Here is a 21,942-nt window from a genome sequence, read left to right on the forward strand (position 1 = left end):
AGGGCCTCACTGAGACAGATGCCTGGTGTCAAAGCCATGGTCTCAAGTTCAATGCCGAAAAGTGCATAGTCATCCCCTTTGGTAAAAACTCTGTACCCATGAACTACCACATAGGTGGTAGTCTACTTAACACCAAAAGTGTGATAAGAGACCTTGGGACACAGGTGGACAGTAGTCTCTCCTTTGATAATCACATCGCCACAGGGGTCAGGAAATCCTTCTACATGGCACATCTCCTCACAAAAGGTTTCTCATCCAGAAAAAAAAGGTCATTGTTCCCCTCTACTCATCACTCAGTAGACCCATTATAGAGTACAACACCCCTTTTGGTATGTACCTCACAAGACATCTACAACTGGAAAGGCCACAAAAATACCTCACAAAGAGGATTACTGGCTTCAAACAGATGTCTTACGCAGACAGACTCAAAAAACTCCAGCTTTACTCTGTCGCATATCACCTACTCAGAGGCAATCTCTGCCTAACATACAAAGCTATGTCAAACCCAGAGCTGTTGGACATGCTCCACTTAAAGAAATCCCAATCAATCTGAACTACACGCTCTAGGGTCCTAAACCTTGTCACCACAATAAACAGAACATGCTGGAGGGATAGATTCCTGTCCCAGAGACTTCCCATACTCTGGAACAGACTACCTATGTCAAACAGAGCTCCTCATTAGCACTCTTCAAGAAAAATATTGATGATTGGGTGGGTAATAGGAAATTCACCCTGGGGATCACTTCTGTGGTTCTGCTTGACAGGGGCACAGGAAAATAATTTTCTTGGGTGGCGATAGCCAGGGTACCTTTTTGCCTAGGCTTGTATAGGCCCTAGGGCCAATAGCCTAGTACCTACCTATGAACCTGTGTTCAGTGGACTACCATTGATGTGGTAATTCATGGGAACTGGGTTTTTCCCAAAGGGGATGACACATTTTTTGACATTGAGCTTAAGGCCAGGTTCTGACACCAGTCGTCGGTCTCAGCGAGGCCTTTCTGTAAGATATCAACATCACTTGGGGAGTTAATAATAGCTCCCAACTTGCAACAGTCTGTGGACTTTGTCAGCCAGAGTTCCTTCATGTTGGCCTGGCCTTCTGAGAAATAGATACCAAACAGGAGAGGACCCAGGACTGAACCCCGTGGGACTCCACTCGTGACTGGTTGGCAGCCTGTCTTGGAGTCAGCTACTTTCACACTGTGGGTTCTACCTGTGAGCCAGTTTGCAACCCACTTAGTGATATTGGGGTTGTCTAACTTCCTGAGTTTTTCTATGATTCCTGAGTGGGGAATGGTATCAAAGGTCTTGGCCAGATCGAGGTAGGCTGTATGAACTACCCTGCCTTCATCCACAGCTCTGGTGACTGACTCACAGAAGCTGACCAAGTTGAACAGGCATGATCTACCCTTCACAAAACCAAACTGTGTGGAATCCAGAGTTTTGAGATTCCCTATATCCTTGTTTATTAGGTCCATGGCAATGCATTCCACAGCTTTGCGCATCAGACTTGTCAGGCTAATGGGGTGATAGATTCCAGAGTCTGTAGTCTCTCCTCTTTTGTGGAGAGGGATGACTGTAGCAATGCGCCATTTGGTAGGGACAAAGCCTGAGGTGAGGCCATCACTGAACAGGGCACACAGGTGAGGTGCCAGTTCACTCTGTAGTTCATGTAGAACACAGCCAGGGATATTGTCAGGTCCCATAGAAGCTGTATTCTTGCCCTTGGACAGTGCTGTTTTAACCTGTGCAGCAGTAATACTGTGTGCCTGGCATTCTACTGGTATTGTGACTGGTCCTTGGGGGGGGGGGGTAAGGTTGCACTGACTCTGTCGGCCAGTATAGGACAGCTGTTTAATCAAAGTCTTACCTCTGGACTGCAACTGTGGTCCCACTTCACAAAGGCGGTGCCTCCACCGACCCTGGAAATTACCGGCCCATTAGCTTGACAAGCCTTATCTGCAAAGCCATGGAGAGGATCATAATGGACCTCATAAATAAAGACATAGGGAATTTGCAGACTTTGGATCCAACCCAGTTTGGCTTTGTCAAAGGCAGATCATGCCTTTTAAACTTGGTTGACTTTTAAACAGTCACCAAGCCATTGATGAGGGAAAGGCAGTCCATACAGCCTACCTCGATCTGGCTAAGGCCTTCGATACAATACCTCACTGGGTATCATTGAAAACTCATCAGCTTAAATGTTAACCCATACATCACAAGATGGGTTGCAAACTGGCTGAGTGACAGAACCCACAGGGTCAGAGTTGCTGGCGCCATGTCAGACTCAAAGCCTGTCACAAGTGGTGTCCCACAGGGCTCAGTCCTGGGCCCACTCTTGTTTGGCATCTACTTTTCAAAGTACAAGCAAACACAGGAGGGTTATGGCTGACAAAGTTTGCAGATGACTGCAAACTGGCCATAGTAGAAACACATCTGACACAGATATCCTTCAGATCTCACAGAAACGGATAACTGGTGCCAGAGCCACGTAAGTTAAATGCCAAAAAAAAACAAGGTTACCCCTAGCTACCAAATAGGTGGCAATCCACTGAGCACAGAAGTAGTTATCAGGGACCTGGGGACCCAGGTTGATAGTAGTCTGTCATTCGACACCCATGTAGCTAAAGTAGTCAGGAAGACCTTCTACATTGCCCACCTTATCATGAAGGGATTCTCATCTAGATCAAGGGAGGTCATAGTCTCCCTTTACTCATCACTCATCAGACCAATGATTGAGTACAATGCCCCATTCGAATGTATCTGACCCGACACTTGCAGCAGCTGGAGAGGCCACAAAGTTCCTCACCAAAAGGATAAAGGGTCTCAAAAATCTGTCCTATGCTGCCCGACTGAAAGAACTCCAGCTCTATTCAAGAGGTGACCTTTGCCTAACATACAAGGCCATGTCAAACCCAGATTTGATGAATATGCTTCACCAAAAAATCTAGATCCATCAGAGCCACAGGAGACTTAAACCTATTAATAGGACGTGCTGGAGGGATAGATTCATCACCCAAAGACTCCTATGCTGTGGAACAAAATCACATGTGAGGCAGAGCACTGGCCTTGTTCAAGAGAAATCTTGACCAATGGATGGGAGATCGCAGATATACCCCAGGGATTACCTCAGTGTCACTGCTCGACAGAGGCACAGCAAAATAATGGGTATAGTTCCCCATACTAAAGGCGATGGGCTAGGCTTGTAAATGCCCTCGGGCAGATAGCCTAGTATGAACCTATGAACCTATATCTGTTGGCTTGGTATAAGGAGGTATCAGTGTGCAGTAGCTCAGAGCAAATCTGGGTATTGCCGTGGAGATTCTTCAGATAACTATAGAAGGCCTTGTGGTTGTCTTTACTATCTGCTGCAATTCTGTTTTCATAGCTAGCTTTAGAGGATTTGATGAGGGATCTCAACTTTTTGTTGAGGCTGATAAGGGGGTTTTCCAGTCTTAGAACTTCACCTTATTCCGCATCAGTTTCCTCCCTCTGTTGTAGAGTTTGTTTATGGCAGGAGACCACTAGATTGGTTTCCTTTTTTTTTTTGGAGGAGAGTGTCTTGGTTCTTTTGGTTGCATTAGTGTATGATTCGGTGATCATGCAACTATTCTCCATTCACATGGGTGCCGTAAAGTTAACCAGCTCCGTTTTTAGAAGCCCAAAGTTAGCTTTGGAGAAGGTTTTCATGGTGGTTACCTTTGCGGGGTGGGGATGTGGATTTCCAAGGTGATTAGTTTGTGGTCGGATCTAAACAGGGAGGAGTTAACTACTGGTGTAGAGCAACGGTGGTCGCCCATGTTAGTAATGACCAGGTCAAGGAAACTTACCTCAGCATTGACATTCTTGTCTGTCCCTCGCAATGGAAGTCAGTGAGCCTGAGAATGGAAGGGGATTGGGAAATGCTGTTCTGAACATTTGGTTGAGGATTGGTGAAATGGAGCTGTTATCTGGGTAATTAAGCAGCTGGAATGGTGTGTGACTTTTTGCTGTAAGACAGATCAAAAGGTAAATGAATGACCTTTTAACTTCCACTGGTAGCAGCAGTAACTTGCTTGTAAAAAAGTGTAGAGTCCATTCCTCTCAACCTCTTAGAACAAGAAATCTGGACAAAGCCAAAAATAACGGGGAGACAGAGGCCCAAACGTAGGGGCATACTAATTATTGCCCTTATAAACTTGAGAAGTTGCTAGAATAAAAGGTGTTGTGTTAGCATGACTTTTCTAAAGGATATCAGGTCTGAAACCCAAATACCTGTTATTTAGTGACATCAAACACACAATGTTTTGCAAAAAAACCACAAACTATGAAAAATGGACCAAAAATATGAGGCAAAAATCTCAACAGTCTGCAAAAATTGGAGCAGTTGAGAAGCATGATAAAGTCCTGACAGGACACAAAACAGAACTTTCAGCAAAGAAGGGTTTTGAGGACTGCCTAATCTGCCAGTCAATCTACATAACAGACCATTTATATTTCCTAGGTAACCTCTGTTCTACTTCTTCAAATCTGCCACAAGATATGCTTTGAGTGTGTGCCATACTTCCTTGAATTCTTACCTGCTTCTGAGTCACCTCAACAAATTTGTTCTATATATAATTGATCATCTGGCTTGTGAAAAAACTACTTCCTCAACAGCAATATGCCACCCTTGCTTTCAGTTGTGAACTCCTGTTCCTGAATACTTTATCCCCATCTGAAAATGCTGCCCTTTACAGGCTTTGTTAGCTTCTATGTAGTAGTTCTGGCATGTTCTCTTAAGTCTTCCTTTTTTTTCTGAGGTATATATGCAAAGTTCCTTTATCCTCTCTTTCTTCTCCTTCAGGTTTGGATTGATATGATGGGTAGACACAAAACTTACAGCCCAGTCCTCAATTTACAGCCTTACTTGATTTGGGAAGTGAGCTCTACTAAGTACTCAAAAAAGGTGGCGAGTTTGGTTGCGTCAGCTTAATTGTGTGTGATGACCCACCACTGGACCAGTAATCAAGGAGCCTCAATCCTCACCACTGGCACCAGTGGGGGACATACACTGGAAGGATAGCAAGTACACAAGCAGCATTTTCAGATGCAGCTCTCTGCATCAAGTGCAATTTACCTTAAGTGCACACAGAGACCACAGTCAGTGCAGGGCTGGTTTCTCCCTCGTTCAACAGATCCCCAATAAGACTCCCCATTGGCACAGTTGAGATCTCAGCCGAGTGGCCAAGCCAATACCTCCAGCACCCCCTCTGTTCAACCAGTGCTTTGTGTCCCTGCCCAAGTAGCTGACACACGCACACACTACTCTTGATGTTTGATTTGCGCACATACACCTGGGAAAGGCTGGCACAGGTTTACTAGCCATGCCCCATTTTGCCCAAACTATAAGGTAGTTATCACTGCCACATTCTTATCAGCTACTTTAAGGCCCTTAACAAAGGGTGTCCAATCTTACTGTGTAACATTAATATCGATACAAATGGTAGTTTGACCATGAGCAAGGCTATTAGGAGTGGCCCACACAGTGTCACCAAATAAATATGCAAATACTCTCAAAACTTAAATATCTCTAGACAGATCAGCCACAATGAAAGACTTAAATACATCTAATAATAAATAATAAAAAAAACAAGAAAATACTCAATATATAACCACTGTGACAGAGTTCAAAATCTCAGGAAATATTTAAAACATTGCAGGACAGTCTCAATGAAAGAAAAATATCTAAACTTAACTTTGCTACATTCCTGACTATATCTAAGAGAATTATAGTATTCCCTAGTAACTTACTTCATCAGAGCAAGGCAGATGTGTGGTGAATGGTTCCTGTTGTTGTCTGGTCCAAGACAGAATGCATTCTCTTTCTCAGAGAGCTCCCAAATTAATATGAAAAATATTACTGCTGGGATAGCTTGCAGAATGATATCATTTATTGTCATCTGACTCTATCCCAGGTGAAACCCCCACTGCTGGAAGCTGGCAGTATTTAACATCTACCTGCAAAAATACATAGACCTCAGATCTTTGGCATATGCTGGAAGTCATAAAATAATTGATTTCTTTCATACTTTCAGAGGTAGTAATTAGTTTACTCTGAAGACAATACAGAAAGCTTCTTAGCACAGACTGTAGCTGCAATGAAAACTGAAAGATACCATCTTTTATTGCTTAGCCATAAAGTAATTTAATTTCAGCTATTTTTATGACGTTGAACTCCTGTATTTGTTTCCACTGTTAAAATATATATATTTAAACAGTTACAATAGTGCATGTACATTTCTGTTCTATTCCAGTAGGGCACACTGTGGTTACATTTCAAATGGCACTTTGCAAAAAACGTTTCAACACATGGTCTGTACAGACCAGTTTGACATACATGACATACAATTCTAATACATTTGTAACACAAGTATCTTGTACAAATCAAATTGATATTCATAAATGACATACAATTACTTACAAAATTCCAGATAGCTGTGCTGGCGGACTCTCCCTTTGTCACAGTGTGCATGGCTAGGTGTCTTATGGTCCCCTGTGATCACGTGGCTAGTATTGTGCCACTGATTCTGTATTACTATTCTCCCTTAAGTGTCCCTACATTTATCAATGTACAAATCAGTTTGAGCTAAATAAGACAACACTTATAACAATGCATCTTTATGCATTACTGTCCCCCCTCCAGGTACATCTCATTATATGACTATGTTCTAAATTAGACTGCATTGCCTTCTTTACACAAAGACATACCCTTATAACTTTCACTGAATCCCTGCCTACAATGGACATTTGTTATGCTCTCAGCTCCACAGATACCTTTGCTCTCAGCTCCACAGATACCTTTCTCAAGGTCCACCATAAATTAAAAGATAGACATAAATCATCTGTTGCTTAGGTATCAGAAGTCTGGAATGCTCTTCTCCTTTCAATGGATTTGCATTCCAAGGACTGTGCATTCTCAAATTCCAGCTTATAAACAAGTGCCTGTCTCTGCTTGACTGGCGTATTTGCTGTCTATGTGCTCAGCCTTCATCTAAAGAAGCCTATTTGTACTGTGTAGATGCTTCAAGTAATACTGTCATTTACATGCTATTCTTAGGTAATTTGATACTTGTCATTTGTTTGTTATTCTAAGGTAACGTGAGCTATTTTAACTTAGTAAACATATTTTTACACATCATATAGTGTGAACCACAACTGTTTAATCTCTATATATCACCACATGCTATTCCTGAAAATAGGAATTCTTTCATATAATGTTTATAGCCAGTCATCAAACAATAATAAATGTTATCAACAAGCATTAACAGGTTATACAGTACAAGCAGCATGCATGCTTAGAGCATTTTTTACTACGAGACAAAGAAGATAGTTACAAGATTCAGCTAAGGTGTACTCTCACTGCATACAGAAGCATGCTACATCTAGGCCTTACCTTCTGTAATTAATTACACTGCATAAAGGAACAGTGAGTTACAATCCTGCCTCATGGTTCACTTCCCAGCTGGATCCCTTCCATGTGGAGCCTGCATGTTCTCTGTATACCTGTAGTAGGTCTTCCAAATCTCTGGCTTCCTCCCACATTTCAAAAACATGCAGGTAGATACACCGGCAATGTTCAAATTGACCAAAGGTATATGCGTGTTGCAAGAGACAGTCATGCCATCCACTACTGATTTCCGTCTTCCGTGGGTTACTTGGTAGGACTGGCTGCAGCTTCCTAAGACCCTAACCTACATCAAGTGAGTACTGAAAATAAATGGATAGAGTTACAGACCTTGCTTACACTTGAAACTACAGCAGCTTACAGGATTAGTTACACTGCATAAAGGAACAACTATAAAAACCTTGCCTGCATTGCATAAAGCAACAAGTTACAAGGCTCATTTATGGTGCTAAAGCTCTGAGTTTAAGGGTTAGTTTAACTGCATTACATGTCAAGCTCACTTGCTCGCACTTCGTAAAAAGGTCATAGTTCTATTTACATGGCATAAAGCAATAAAGGATTCACAGTGCATAAAGAAACAAATGAAGACAAGCTTCATAGTTCATTTAAAATTGCATAAAAAGCAGCTAATGGGTGCAAGGTTACCAGAGCTGTATAATGGGAGCTTAAATCTGTAAGCAGCACCCATTAGGCACCCCCACAGGTGATAATGATCACTTAATGACAACTTGTAGATCATCACTTAAAAACAAAAATAGGTTGCTACATTATTACACTTTTTCTAAACATCACAGCACAGAAAGTTTTGGAGAAATATATTTATTATGTACTATGACATATGTACTATGACATCTTGACTGCGGTGGTGGTGCTGCGGTAGCGTTGTCGCCTCACAGACGTTGCCCTTCGATTCTCAGTTAGAGCATCTTCTGTGTGGCGACATGCGTGAATGGGCACTCCTTCGTTGAAGGTTGTGCGTTAGGCCTGGCAAGCCAGCACGTAAAACTCTACTGCCAATCATTAGCGGACCGGAGTTCCGCTGTGGCGACCCCTAACTGGGAAAAGCCGAAAGACATTATTTATGTACTATGACATCTTGAGGCTTCTTGACTTGGGCCAAGATTCGGGAATAGAACCACCAAGTCTTGAATTTTTAACATATTAGCTTAAGGAAGAGAAGGCAAACAAACAAAAAAGCTTCTTCACTCCAAATATAAGCAAGCATATGAACAGTGGGTTGTCTAAACCAAATGCAAGAATGCATTTTGTTTCAATGTCCCTTTAACGCAAGCATAAGAGCTAATTTCATCTGCTCACAACACATTTTATTCATAACAGAAAATAAAGTTCCTGTAGCACACAGCAAAGTCTAGTTCAGTCTTTCTTCCAAAAGGCAGACAAACTTTCCCCAGTATCTTGTAGGTTTAAAAAAAACTGTAGAAATAATAATCAGGTTTCCACTCCATCCATCCACAACCCTTTTCCCATTTTTGCACACTTGGATAAGGTGTCACTTCAACAGTGACAATCCTCTACAGCCAAGGTTTACACCACCAGGTGGATAGCCCCGTCAGAGTAGTTCCTCCACACAACACACTTGCATGCACACCTGTGGTCAATTTAGTGCCTCCTCTCCACCTACTGCAGGTCTTTGGAATGCGAGAGAAACCAGAACACCTGGAGGAAACCCAAGCAAATACAGGGAGGACATGCAGACTCACACAGAAGGCACCCCAGCCGAGAATCAAACTGGGGAACCTCTTGCTGTGAGGTGACAGCACTATTGGCTACTATGCCACCCAGGCTGCCACTCTCCAACAAAGAAATACTCCTTCTCCTATCAGGCCTTAAGTAACAGATTATAACAGAGTCACCAATGTTTCAAGAGACGTACTCCAATAAGCCTCATATTGAGAAGTTTCCCCAGAAATTAGCACTCCTCAGTTTAAGGAAAGTCCATCGGACAAAATATTCCACTGCTTCCCCAAAGTCACTCTCTTTTCCTTCCAAGTGAAATATTTTTAATCTCCCTCTTGCTAGAGCTCCACCCTACTTTAGTTTCTGCTCAATAGAAATCCATCCTGCCTTATTCTCTGCAGGGAATTAACTCTTTGTTCCAGTAGCTACTTAATGATCTAAGGCCACACCAAATCAAGCCAAGATTTAAAGTATACGTCACCTATAGTCTAGCAATGTTACAGAAGCAACCTAATACCTCACTGCTACCTTTGAAAGAAAAGCACAGTGTAACAGTTAACAAGCTGTCATTAAGCACCTGCAAACAGTAAAATGTATCTTTAGTAGTGGGAGTCACTAATCAATGCTTGTAGGTGCCAGCGAGTCACCTCCTCAACCCTAGCCTTCCTGTGACTCTGGAGGTCACTTACACAGCACAGACTAGTTGCCACCCAATGGGCTCAATGACACTGCAAGAAGCAGTAGCAGGACAATAAGCTCACACTGCAGTACAGAATGAGCTTGCCGAAGTCTCCAGGCGTTTCTGCAGTTACCTCCAACTGCTCCTCTAGGCGTCAAATATTGCATTAATAATTCCAAAACCATGTTACACACAAGATATTGGAAAATTGGAAAATGCATAAAACAGCTGGAACTCATAGGGCTGTTACATTGCAACAAAGAGATACAAAGTTTGTTTATACAGTAAAAACATCAGCAAGAAGCTGCAGATTGATGTTCACTGTATACAACAGTAACTGGTTACAAGGGCCAAGCACATTATGTAAAGCTAATAACTGGTTATAGAAAACTGACAGTTATTTAGCATGAAGTAGCAGTGAAGGCTCAACAGGGCAGGTTACACGGCTCAGCTACAATGCAAAAAGCAGGAGTTCTTTAAAAACCTTTACAGGGTGTATCTACAGTACTCAGAGCAATATGAAACTATTAGATCTTCACTAAACAAATGAACAGCTAATAATCCTCATCAGCACAGCAAAAAGCATCATATGGTTATTAATGGACTTCCTTAAGCTGCAAAAGTAGCAACCACCACTAATAATGCTCACCTAAATTCAGGATATGCCTATAGTGCGAAAATCAACAACTGGTCATAGGATTCACCTGCACTGTAAAAAAAAAAAAAAAAAAAAAACAGGTCACATCTGCTCAGGCCATTTGCACTTCAAAAGTCAGAGAACTGTTAAGAAATTCACCCATACTGTAAAGACCAAGAACTACTTGCATAGCAAATGGCAGCAGCTGATCATAGAGGGGCCATCCCAGACTGTAAAAGACAAATGTCAAGCGGCTCAGCTGTCCGTAAAGCTGTACTTTACTGCAAAATAAAGTGTTGCATGGCTCAAAACTGCATACATATTTTAACCAAGCTTTAAAGTTTAAATAAGGGTATATTTCTTGGACTGATATAGATTCTCTTCTTTCACTGAGGAATGTATGCAAAAATTAACAGCTTGTTACAGGGCATCCCTACATTGTACACAAAAATAGTGATCACATGTGTAGCATACCTCTCAACTTCTTTTGGACAAAGCAAAAAAATAATGGTGTTGGAGGGCAGATAAAGGTCAAGAATCCAGGACATTTTATTATTATTATTTTTTTTTAACTCTTGCTCTAATTCATTTAAAAATTAATAGACTAAGGACTTCTGCATCAATGAGCACTTTCTGAACAAGAAGGCTGAAATTCTAATGTTTGAGCATTACCAACAGACTGGACTCCTCATTTGCCAAAAAAAAATCAACTTTTACAAGGGACAAAATAAAAATATGAAAAAGGGAGTACTGAGACAGAGGTATGGCTCATAAATTCTAAAAAAATAAAATAAGGCAACACTTCTGCAAGAGACTTCAACATTTTAACAAAAGACTGCTGGTATAACATTCTAAACAAAATGAAATTTTAGAAGAGTCCCAAAGAAACTGCCATTCCTAGGTAATTTACTTAAAATATTTTTGCTGTGCAGTCTTAACAACAGAGCACTTACAAGTCAATCCCGTTAGCTGACCAAGAGCTACTTGCATGACAGACAAAGCTCACTTAACCTGACCAAAGCTTTTTATCCTTGAGAAGTGGTTCTACTCATTACAGAGATACAGAAGCTTCCACACAAAAATGGCACTTGACTTGCAGAACTTGGAAAGCAACAGATGACTGCAAGACTTAGCCTGCATTATTAGACACCTAAAAGTAGCACACAAACATCTAAATAAAATAAATGTGTACTTTAGCCTATATGACATACACAACAGATGCTTTGACAATGAGCTGCATTCTTTTCAGAAATGAAATGTGCACAGCCTTGTTTCAGTTTGTGTCTGCACTCATTCAACCTGCAATTACCTTTTTACTTTGTGTGCTCACTCAGTTACAAAATCAAATAATACCTATAAAAAAACCTTGCATACCCATTCCTACATAAAGATAATATTATCTCAGTCTTGGAAACCTAACTGACTACAGGGTAATGGCTGCAAAGGTTCAAAGTCCATTCTACCTAACTGGGACCTGGTCGGTCAGTCATACAGTACTTGACTGTCTTCTCTGCAGCCACCATTACTTCACATTCATCCCTTTCTCTCTCCTCTTCTACAGCCCCTCGCCACATTGTCACTGTCTGACAGCTTTTCTGTCCACAACCAGTTCAGAGTGGTCACCTGCAATGAGACACTTTGCATATACTTTGTCCTACAAAACTAATTACCTACGTGAAAGACCTGGCACAATCACACTATGTGAGCACAGTTTAACGTTTTTGAGAGAGATTAGTTATCTGCCTCTAGTCTACGCATCCTGCCCTAGTGATGGCCACCACCCTACTCAGGAGCTACATCAGCCCAGCAAAACCCAATCCATTGAAAAGACATTGATCCAAAGCAAAGCGATGATGGCAACTCTGGGATTTACCTGTGGGCAAGAGCCCATCACAAATATATTCCCTTGTGGGTGACGAGCCGCTGGTACCAACTCTGACACCTCTGCACCCTACCCTACAAATTAATGGGAGCCCTGAACTCTGCAATCTTATTCAGGAAGTGTATTGTACAGCCATGAAGAATTAGTCAAGCACCAGTGGTATGATGCAGTCTGTGCAGGCTTCAGCTTCATATGCACTAACAGGCAGGTTTTAGACCCCTTTAATTATTCAAACATTTGAGGATGGAACTTAATTTGTGCCTTAACATATTTTTGCCTCTGTGATGGACACTACCTTTAAAGGGGGGGGGGGGGGGACACTGGATTACTCCATAGTCTGTCACTGCAGTTCATTGTTTTTACTTTCAATTCTTAGCTGAGTTGTTCAATAGAAAGTACTTTCTAGAGTGCTTTTCTCAACTCTGTAGATAAATCTGGGCAGAGAGAAGTCTTCTTCTTTTCTTTCTCCTGTGTACAATACTACCCATTTATTTAGATTTGGTGAACTAAATGACCATATCGAAGAAAAGACATGAGAACATGGAACCATATTACTACTGTAAAGTAAATGTTTACCTAGAGGTTTCACAGAGAGATTGACCGGCAATCAGGTTGAACACCTCCATTTAACTGTAAATCATACTGTAGCAGGAAATTATTAAATATGAAAGCTGGTCATACAATCCAAAAAACTATGTTTAGAAACCTGGCAAAGATCAAAGGAATGTGAATGGATGAACAGTAAATTATATAAGCCTATTAAAATTAAACGTGGCTACTTCTGTCACATTAACCTATGTTAAAGTCAAGCAAAAAACAACCAGGATGAGTCCAAAAGTACTCCAAATGCATTTCATGTACGTAAATAGACAACCTAGGTGCTTTACACTATGTGGTTTATTATTTGTTTCTTGGGTGAGTGGACTGAACATAACCTATACAGACTCCTTTGCATGAATGTAATGGATTGCCCAAGACACATTCTGAGAATTACCGATTACAACGGCAGGGAGAAGTTTCTCGCATTCCACTTGAGGCTTGATCCTTGTTTCTGTCGGGGCATGTAGTACATTCCTGGCAGCTGTGCAGTTACTCATTTCCCAACAGATGGGTAGAACCACCAGCAATTATTCTTTCTGACAGCCAAGAACTCTGCAGCAATTCACCTTACAGATACTATACTCACAATGGTAAGTAACATAATAATAAAATAATAACGTATGCTGAGGATACCTGCGCCGATAGCTGCCTTAACTTAATTCATTCTTAAGAACTGATATTCTTAGATAAAAACAAAACTTGAGTTACATTTTATTTTAAGATTAAACCACATTCTGTATAATCAACTTGTCAAGATGTGAAATCTAGCTTTTTCTTTTTTTTTTTTTTTGCTGTACAAGTACACTGAGGTATGACAGAGAATTAAGGTGTTTCCTGGTTTGTGAGTTGAACAGAAATTTGGTGTGATAACAGATGCCAGGAATACTGCACATCATATTTGTTTTTGAGAAAAAACAAAACCAAATACAAATACCTTCTTAACCTTCTGCTGCCCATAAGCAAGACATTAATCAATGCCATAAATCTAATGCAGTGCTGCAATGACAATGTTATTATCAAAGTGCCACCATTAGAAAGCATACTCAGTTTCTTAGCTACCAGTCATGACAATTATTTGCCTTTATGAGTAATTATACGACGACGGGTCATTGTTATTCAAAAACGTGCATGCTGATGGACAACCCAACCAGCACGCCCTTTATAAATCAAGCATATACCAACAGAAAAAGTCAAGCCACTAAAGTACCATTGAGCTGGCAGACCTTTCTATTGGACTATACTACAGAGGCCAGAGCAAAATACAAAAAAAAAAAAAAATCAGGTAATGACACACCTGATTTTTCCGTGTTTTTCTGCGCTGTCCCTCCTTAAATCTTGTCAGACTCTCATACCGCTCGACTGTGTGGATCTTCTCAGGATGTCCAGATTTTTGCCTCATTAACTTTTTATGCAGAAAAGAGAAGAAAAAACTGTTTTCTAGCAAGACCCTGGGGAATAAATGACAGACATTTGGAATTCAGCCTTCATAGCCTTCAGAAAATGCAGGCCAACCGAAAACCTCTCCTCCAAGCAAGTTTCTATCTTTATAAAAGCAATAAAATTTGTGACTATTTTTGGACCTTTGTCCTTCTCCATTACATTGCACTTTGCTGTTAGAAAGCTTCTTGAAAGAGATGTTTTCTGTTAGTGTGCATTTTCTGAAGGATATGAAAGCTACATCTACCCTCAGGTACCTCTAAAGCACACACAGAATCTGCAAAAAGTTGGGACATGGCACAAGTAGAATTAATTTGCATAATAGTCTGAACTGCTTCACTAAACAATGATGAAAGTAGCAAGTTTTAGGCATCTCTCCACACATGCACATACAGCTCCTCCACACACACACACACACACACTTTGTGCAATGGACAAAGGCAAAAAAATTATATGCTCTCTCCAGTACAGTGGGATATCACTCACACACTCCAAAGCATGCAATGATGACCACTGTAGTGGGATATCACACATTCCAAAGCATGCAGCGATGACCAGTGCAATGTTTACCATCACTGAAACACTGCCTAGGTTGCAGTCATTACTAATGAAACACGCATCATCACTTGCAATAAAACTCGTAGACTCCCTTAGCACCCAGTAATCACCAGAAACATGCTACAGTTTTACCTATCCTACACCACACCGCTGTTCCTTTACTATGACCTTCACTACTGACCATTTTATACACAGTGATTCTACTTTGCTTCCTTCCTCCTGACATAACTAAATTATTAACTCCCACTCGTATCATCTGCAGAGTAACAAGCTGCCACTACCTTGCCAACATCTCTGCCCATGATATTACCTGTAAAGTTCATCAGGACCAACTGACCCCATTTATTTTGCCACTTCTACTTACTGCATTAGCTGGAATGCTCATATTGTCTTGCCATCCACAATTTCTTACCATTTTGCCATGGTTATATTGCTAATAGTGTCCTGAAGTACCATTTCTTCCTGCTAAATTACCCTTAGAGGTTATGATCTTTCCACAGGGATCTCAGATGCCAAACATCCCCTCATACTAACCATATACAACTGTACCATCTTCTGCTGGAGGGTCATGCATCCACATAGCCACGCTGCTACCACTTACTAACTTCAGGTCTGGCGGCTCATTATTTGGTTCTCTACTCTATTACACTTCATACTACATATACCTGGATAACACTCAAATATGTGGTCTCATTTATGTTACCTACTATCATAGCTTTCAACCTCTCAGAGCAAGAATTCTGGATAAAACTAAAAGTTACGGGGGGGGGGGCACAAAGGTCCTAAATCAGGCATATAGTTTACATATTGCACTTATAAAGTTGCTAGAACACATTTTGCATTAGCATGTGTGAAGATATGTGAAGGCTGCCAGCCTAGCTAGATAGAATTTTGTAGATAATTCTGTCATTTGTAAATATTAAAATAGGCCACAAGCTTGTTCTCTTAAATGGAAGAAAATGGTGTTAAATGTTGAATATCAAAAACGTAACAGTGCATTCTGCTGGAAGAAAGCTGTTAAGTCAAGCCTTGTATGACTGATATCAAACTCGGAGCCATGGTGTCTGAACCAGCAGATTCTTTCTACAGTTTTGAGACCAGAGTTAATTGCTAGATTTTATATATATAATGTCTTTAATTACTGTGGTTTCCTGACCAGGTGCAAGATCAAAGGCATGTTAAAATCTGAGTTTGTCAGAATTGTTAAGAATGATGTAACCTAAAGTGAGTCAGCAGAATGTATTATCAATTTAAAGGGCTTGCTCAGAGAGAGAGAGAGAGATAGCATTTTGGATTTTGTCTAAAGCTGGCAACAACTTACCAGTACTCTGCTTTGCTCTATATGCAAGTTTATTTAGATCTTTGCTTGCTATTAGGAAAAGATAAGAAATAGTAAGTTTAGCTGTTTTCTATATTTATGTCAAAACTATTCTACAGTATTATTTTAAGCATTTCCTGTGATGTCTGAAGTCTTGACTAGCACTGTGTAGTAAGAAGTATTGTCTTCAGTTTTTATTTATTATTAAATATTTTTAAACCTTTCAACTGTGGCTGTTTTGTGTAGAGATAATTTAAGCTCTAGAGTACATTGCACATATATAGTGATACTGTCCAAGCCACTCCAACAGTTTTAGCCCTGGGTCACACTTATTATTTGGATAATAATATTGCACAGTAATAACAACTGGACACCCTTTAGCAAGGGCCTTATTAGTAGCTGATATTAGTGGTTGGTGGCAGTAATTTCTACCTTATAGCCTGGCAGAGAAGGGGGCATAGCTGGAGAACCTGTGCCAGCCTTCCCCAGGAGTGTCTGTGTGTTTGTATATAAAACTCATACTCAAAGTGCATGTGTGTCAGCTACTTGGGCAGGGACACAAAACACTGGTTAGACAGAGAGGGTGCTGAAGGTTTTAGCCTGACCACTAGGCTGAGACCTGTACCCTATAGCTGTGCCAGTTGGTAGTCTTATTGGGGATCTGGACAGAAAGGGAGAAACCAGACCCAGCCTGACTGAGATCTCTGTGTGCTCTTAAGGGAAATTGTACTTTACTGTATGTGTACTTGTTATCCGTACCAATGTGGACGCCCCTCACTGTGTTAGTGGTGAGGACTGAGGCTCCTTGATTGCTGGGCCAGTGCACGGGCGTCACAGCATGCATTTTCTGAAGGGTATGAAATCTAAAACTCAAATGTTTCTCATTATTTACTTACTTCAATCCTCAATGATTTACCAGAAAACCTCAAAATTTTGCCAGACAGACTACAAATATGAGGCAAAAATCTGGACATTTGGAGAAATTCTGGACAGCTGAGAAGTAGGGCTATTCACTTTCCTACAACTTTTCTACATTGTGTATAAATCAGGAGTTGTTTGACAGCCTCCAATCTAGATGACATAAGTAAAAATAAAACAGATACAATGTAATTAATCTATCTGTAGTGTCATCTAGTACCACCTACCCTCCCTTCTCCTTGTCACCTTCAATCATCTACAGTTTGTCGGGCATCCAGATAGCCTCCTTCCTTGTCAGACCAAGTATGAAGTTTGCAGTTCCTGTGCTCAAACATCTATCTCTCCCCTTCACCTTGTCATATTTCCCATCTGTCATGTCCTTGATGTCTGGTGCTTCTGCCACCCTAATACACTCGCTGCTAAATCTTGCAGTGCCTGTTAGCTGCTTCCATTTAATCCTTACACAATATATACTCCCTTTAATGTCCACCAAGCACTGTACTCTTATAATAGTCACCCCCTGCAATATTTAAGGTTACAGCATTTGTCTGGTGTCCCTCTCCCCCCTCCTCACATTAACACTCTCCCATAACCAGATTCCTTATATTGAAACACTGAATCATTGATTATCATAGACTTCTGGCTAATCCTGGGGGACATGACAGTGAATGAACATGCATTCATGTACCTGGCGAAGTAAAGAACAGGTGGTGGTCAGATACTGAAAGGACAATGAAAAAGCATACATAAACAAGGAATATACTTGGAGAAGTAAAGATCTGGCGGCGGACAGATGCTGAGAAGACAGTGAAAAAGCATGCATTCACATAAATAAGGAACATACCTGGAGAAGTAAACAAGTAGAATGCAGATGCTGAGATGCAATGAATATGCTTTGATGGTGTGGACATGTCCAAATAGGTCACAGCTGCCATCACCATGGGCAATAGCATGACATCCGAGGCAAAGCATGCACATTTCTAAGTCATAGTTCTGGATTAAAATTAAGGTATTACACTACAAAAACGAACACTGGCTAAAAAGATGTCATAGCCTAAAGCAGATTCTCACATATGTACAGAGCACCTGTTCACAAAATGTTGGTATTTTCTGGGCTTGGACCATAATTATGTCCCTTCCAAATATGACGATTCATATGTAAAATGCAATCGCATCCACAATTTACATCATCTATGCAATACATCAAAAGGTGCTGTTGCTTTTGATCTCTAACAGGCATGTTATCAGATTTACATCAGCAAAGGAAATACTGATATTTAAAATGCTTTGCTTGCACGTATGAAAGTAAAGCTAGCACCACCGGTTGGGGGATTGTATTGAGGTTCTGCCCAGATGAAAAATCTCATGATCAAATGACACTGGGAGAACCTATGACTGCTTGTTTAACCAAGGATAACAGTTGGTAGGCAACAGTGCAAGTCCAGCTCTCATCTTCAGAGCTGCTTGCTGCAGACAGGCACAGGTGAGAAAGACACAGGTGACTCAAATTTATTAGCTGCTTCTATACCTGGAAAAGCTGGGCTGGAGGGCTGGGACAGGAAGGCGCAACATTTCTTGACTTGCTAGTTGTGGGTGGGAGGGCAGCTACAGTCAAGGACAGTGCATCCTTGCCATGGTGAAATGCGACAATATCACACTAACCTAAGAATATACCAGGTAACACCAGCAGTCTGCAGGTTTCTGCATTTGAGGTCTGTAAGTTTGATGAGCATGGGAGAATCGGTAAGCCAAACAGGATAAAACTCTCATCTCAGCATTATGTTGCTGCCTAGGGCTGTTTGACCTACTTGTTAGCCTCAGACATGGATTGAATTAGGTATGAGAGAGGACACAGCAGGTTTAGAAAACCCAGAAATTGAGGACAGGCATCAGATCAGCTAATAGTCCTCCGTCAGGAAGATTAAAAAAAAAATAAAAATAAAAAAACAACATCATGTGCAATTGTTAAGGGAAACTCACACTCCACATATGCCCTTCTGATGAAGATGCCAAATTCTAGGAACCTGATTATAGCTTAAAAGAACAAAAAGGGGGGGAGGGGGGGCGCATATTGATGCTGTGTAGGGCAGCTGACAATTTTACCAATCCTCCAAGAGTCTAGGAGGAGAAAGACACTCTAGGACATTATACTGCATCTAATAACTCAGCACATGAGAGGGCAAACTCCAGAGTACTAGAAATATACACGGTCACATTATCACATTACCTGCAGAGTAAGTGCAGCAGCAGAAAGGAAGCAATGAGCACCAGGAAATGAGAAACAGACTTACTTGTACCGGCTTTTCTTTTTGTCACACTGACATCTCTCTCTTTCTATATTGTGATAGTTGGACCACTCTTCTCCCATCTCTGTCTACTTCAAGTCTTAATGTGCTCTTGGTTCAAGGCAATCCGTTAGCCACCAAACCTGCAACACCTGGACTTCAGTGGCACTTGTAAAAAGAATGGTAAAACAAAATGTTTTCTGCAGACAGTTCTAGTTTACTTTTACAACTCAAGACTGGGATGTACAACAAAACTATGAAACAATTGTATCCCTAGCTCCATACTCTGATAAGACTGCTAGCTCTAATGTCTGGTCTTCTTCAAACCCCACCCCAACAGAGGTAGAACAATTACTTGGACATTTAACCTATATTCCCCTGACCAAATTTACTAGCTCACAAGTAAGACTATCTCTATTCCAGGACAACTAGTATAATGGATCAGTGCATGTCCTCCTCTGGCAATGGTGTGTTGTCCTAAACATGAAGCTGGCTACAGTCAGATCTACCTGGCTTACAAATGACATTTGGAAGTGTAACGGAGTACCAGAGCATACAGTAACAGCGCTACCATTCCCTGCTTCATAATGAACAGTTAAATCACAGACTTTTAGATCCTCTGTTGTATAAATTAGAGGAGCACATTACATTTGTACCATTTGAGGTTTTTCTTTATTATGTGGCAAATTAAATACTTTAAACCTCAGTAGTTAAATTACTAATTCACTACAAAGAACGGATGCAGACAGAAAAAAATAACTTTAGTGTCATTCTGGTGAACTTAACTCAGTCAGTACTGTGAAACAGTGTTAAATGAGTTTGAATGCTAGGAGGAACTGAGGAAAACACGTTCTTCCAAACAATATGTAGCCATACAAATATACATACTGACCATTGCATGCACATTGTTTGAGATTGACCCAATGGAAAATGTCACCTTCACAATGCATTAAAAATCAGACTTCTGCCAAAAGGATCATATATTTGCCATATCTTACAAACCTACAAACCATTTAAGTGAAAGTCTGACTTGCAAAAGCACTGACTACATGCTTGTGTTCATCAGCAAAACATGTCAATGGCTCCAAAGTGCCGCTGCATTTACAGACAAATGGCTACAAAGCATAAAACGGCTCTACTATTTTAAAACCACTCCAAGCCTGGGTGGAACCTGAGCCCTGCTATAACTTGCAGAATTGCTTAATTAGGCAAGTCATAGAGCAGCAGAAAGTTAAAAGTTAAGGGCTTTCCTGCAAACTACCATAGTTCTGACAATATGGCACACTCTTTTTAGACAACACTTCAGATATTGCTCTTTGGTTATCACTGCTGTTCCTAGCAGTCACTTAACTTCAACTGCAGAATATAACTGCAGCAGGAACCATGCATATACTACCTGAAGGGTGATCAAGGAGATCATACCCAGTGAAGCTTCATACTTTAGAAGTAATAGACTAGGTTAAGTGATAAAAGGAGCATTGTTATCTACGTGATGTTTTCTAGGTCCTGCTACAACTATAACTGGAACAAAAATCTTAACAGTACCAAATCCGAAAGCTAAAATCCTGACTCCACATTTGTACTTTAAAGGAAAACAATTATAAAAAAAAAATCTATTTGATAACCAAAGCCTCAAAAAAACCATAAAAATAAAAAAAAAATACTTTTCTTCAAAATTTGACTTTCAGTTTTTAACCAAACTAAAAAACTCACTTTTTAGTTTTCAGTTTTTACTTTGTATTACTGTCACTTATGACTCTCTTTGACCTCTGCCATTTCATCTGCTGAAGATCCTGATGGAAAACTCCCTAAAATTTCTTAAACATGTCCTACTGAATGCTCTGGACTTTTCCCTGTGATCCTCCCACATTGTGATGTCCACAGCTTGTACAAACCTAACACTGTTAACCTAATAAATAGACTAGGTGCTGTATGAATCCTTGACTGTGTATTACTGTCTAAGCAAGCTAGGTGTGTTGCGCTTTGCTACTTCTGTTCTGGCACTTCTACTTAGCTTTTATTTTTCAGTTCTAAGTAACTTTAATAGTGTATCCTAAATGTAATTTGTCCATATTTCTAATGCTCCCTGTCCCTTTTTTGTGTTTGTCCAAGTTTTTAATTGCACATTAGTGGAGTTAATCTTGCACCTTAGTGGAGTTAATCTTTTAGCTTTTGCATAGCTTCTCTTTTCTTTTCTTTTTTTCATTTTTTTTTTTCTTTGCCATTTTTTTTTTTGCCTGTTTATTTTTGATTTATGTTTTTTTATTATTGATCAATGAGGGAATAGAGGTGTGTATGTTTGGTGTGTGTGTGTGTGTGTGTGTGTGTGTGTGTGTGTGTGTGTGTGTGTGTGTGTGTGTGTGTGTGTGTGTGTGTGTGTGTGTGTGTGTGTGTGTGTGTGTGGTCAGAACAGGTAGACACATACTCAAAGTTAACTGTAGCTGTTTCAGACAGTTCAGACCCAGACTGTTACTTTGCATTTTGTGCCAGTCCATGCTCTCTTT

The 21,942-nt window shown here is 40.6% G+C and overlaps 1 protein-coding gene across 9 annotated transcripts in view; it reads right to left on the reverse strand.

Annotated features, from left to right (window-relative positions):
• The window catches only part of FAM83H (family with sequence similarity 83 member H), a 1,342,513-nt gene that overhangs the window by 918,271 nt on the left and 402,300 nt on the right, over nt 1-21,942 (reverse strand). Inside the window, exon 1 of one of the 9 annotated variants that reach the window (XM_044067458.1) lies at nt 10,453-10,500. The exons of the other annotated variants lie outside the window; for them this stretch is intronic. The gene's annotated coding sequence lies outside the window, so the exon portion shown is untranslated. Of the gene's footprint in view, nt 1-10,452; nt 10,501-21,942 lie in introns of those variants that run through there. 9 annotated transcript variants of the gene reach the window in all.

This window comes from Protopterus annectens, chromosome 3.part1, assembly GCF_019279795.1.
Source record: "Protopterus annectens isolate FY-2018-M chromosome 3.part1, PAN1.0, whole genome shotgun sequence".
Classification (NCBI taxonomy): domain Eukaryota; kingdom Metazoa; phylum Chordata; order Ceratodontiformes; family Protopteridae; genus Protopterus; species Protopterus annectens.